Raw genomic sequence first — 2,778 nt, forward strand, 5'->3', positions numbered from 1 at the left:
GAAAGGAACAGCCCCCTCCTACCTCCAGGCCATGGAGTTACGTCCCCTACTCAAGATGTAATAATAAAGGTGTAATAACTAGGGGGGGGGGGGGGGGGGGGGAACGCAACAGCCTGTGTCTAGACCCACCGGGCCGATGTAACCAGACAGTACTATGGGGATGGATTGCTGTACGGAACCAGGCAGGGAAAACCAAAGATAACGTTCGTCACAAAAAAGGATTTATTACCGCCCACAACAAATGACAATGAACAGAAACACCACAAGACGACAAAACCACAAAGGGGGAAATAAATGAATTAACAGAGGGCAGGAGATAAGGGACCTAGGGAGAAGGACTGTGAACGGTGCCACTAAGAAGCACAACCCTACCTTCCCTACACCTCTACCCTATAGACCCTGACACTATCTAACTGAAAACAGAACTAGAGGCCCTAACTAGCCATCTATCTAAACCTAAACCAGAACCTTACCTACCTGCTACAAAAAGACGTGGCAGCCGCTCACTCTTACCTAGTGTGTTTAACAGAGGGTTACCTACGTGGTGAAAATGTCTACCCCAGGGTATCTTACCTAAAGCCCTTCTCCCAGGAGCGGAAGAACACAAGGGGAGATAAGATCACAGTAAACCCAAACACAACTTAAACTCAGGTAGGTAGGTTGACAAACAGAAGTAAACAAACAGTAGGCTATAAGAAAACTAAGGTCAATCAACATCACAATCACATACAACATACCCCTCTGTCTCCCTCTAACAAACAGGGAACACAGACACACATATATAGGGGGAAGGCCGCCTGCTGATTGGGCAGGAGATGATTGGGGGGAGTTGATTGCTGATGGCAGCCAGGTGGTAGCAGTGGCAGCCAGGAGGATGGCAGGAGACAATGATTGACAGGACGAATGACAAGGGAGGGTGCACACAGCATGGACAGACACCTGGGGGAGACAAACATGAACAGTAACAAAGCACAGGACAGACACAATACGTAACACCCCCACCCTTAAAGAACAAACCTGTGGGTTTGTGACAATGCTTTCTAGACAAATCTCAATTAACTCAAAGTACTGTATAACCTTGTTTGGCCATAGCAAAAAAAACAACAAAGGCCCTGGCAAAATGCCCGGTCATATGTGCTATACTAACAAAAAAACTGCTTCAAAAACAAAGCACCAAAAATAATGAGCTTACATTACCTCATGGACTCATTTTAGCAGTGGACCCGAGAGAGGGCATCAGCCACGACATTCTCGGACCCTTTTTGTGGCGCACCACCAATGGAACACCCTGAACCAGTAACGCCCACCGCATAAGGCGCTGGTTATGGTTATACATGCGGTTTAAGAATACCAACGGGTTATGGTCTGTGAAAACTTCAATCTGATACGGGCTGGACCCAAGGTACACCTCAAAGTACTGTAAAGCTAACAATAATGCCAACGTCTCCTGCTCGATGGTTGAGTATCTGGATTGGGCTTTGGTGAACTTACGTGAGAAATAGCAGACGGGATGATCAACTCCGTCTGCGTCTTCCTGTATGAGTACAGCACCCGCACCTACAGCACTCGCATCCACCTCCAGCTTAAATGCTTTGTTGAAATCTGGGGCAGATAGAACAGGAGAGCTACACAGTAATGCTTTAACTGACTCGAATGCAGCTTGACACTCAGCAGACCACCGATAGAACACAGATGGACTGAGCAACCCAGTGAGAGGAGCTGCAACTGTAGCAAAGTTACGACAGAATCCTCTATAGTAGCCAGCCATCCCTAAAAACCTGCGCAGCTGTCTGCGAGTAGCAGGGGCTGGGAAGTCAGCGATGGCAGAGACTTTTGCCGATACCGGGCGCACCTGACCATGTCCTACCTCCTTCCCGAGATAGGTAACTGTGGCCTCACCAAACTCGCACTTGGCCAAGTTGACAGTTAAGTGGGCGTCGGACAACCGTTGGAACACTACCTGCAAGGAATTCAGATGATCTGCCCAGTTGGCAGAGTGTATGACCAGGTCATCTAAATAGGCTGCGCAGTTAGGCACACCAACCAAGACTGTGTTAACCAGGCGCTGGAAAGTAGCAGGGGCGTTACACATGCCAAACGCCATCACTGGAGGAAGTTATCTGGAGTGACAAAGGCTGATATCTCTGAAGCCCGAGCTGTTAATGGGACCTGCCAATAACCCTTTAGCATATCAAGTTTACTGACAAAGGTGGCATTACCAATAGTATCTACACAGTCATCTATGCGGGGTAAGGGAAAAGAGTCGGGGGTGGTAACGGCATTCACCTTACGATAATCTGTGCCGAACCTGCTTGCTACCATCTGGTTTGGGAATCAGAAGACAGGGAGAACTCCACGGACTTGTACTGGGAACGGCTAAACCATGTTCCAACAAATAAGCAACCTCCTGTTGCATGACTTTTCGTTTGGCCTGATTAACCCTGTATGCATGTTGCTTAATCGGGAGCGCATCACGGACCTCAATATCATGCGTCAAAACAGACGTGCGCGAGGGATCATCGGAGAACAGACAGGGAAAAGACTCGACCACATTCACTGTCATCCTGCTGCTGTGGGGTTAAATGTGTCAAATGCTCACGGAGAGAGCCCAACATTTCTGAGTTGCTTAGCCTAGCACACTGCTGTGGCAGGTTGCGCAGGATAAAACCATCCGCATCAACAGCATCACTGTGAGCTGTGACATTTAAAACGGGAACACTGGCAACCTCATGGAGCTCACTTTCACTTTCTCTGGCGTGATACAATTTGAGCATGTTT

Source organism: Borostomias antarcticus (assembly GCF_949987555.1).
Source record: "Borostomias antarcticus genome assembly, chromosome: 21".
Classification (NCBI taxonomy): Eukaryota; Metazoa; Chordata; class Actinopteri; order Stomiiformes; family Stomiidae; genus Borostomias; species Borostomias antarcticus.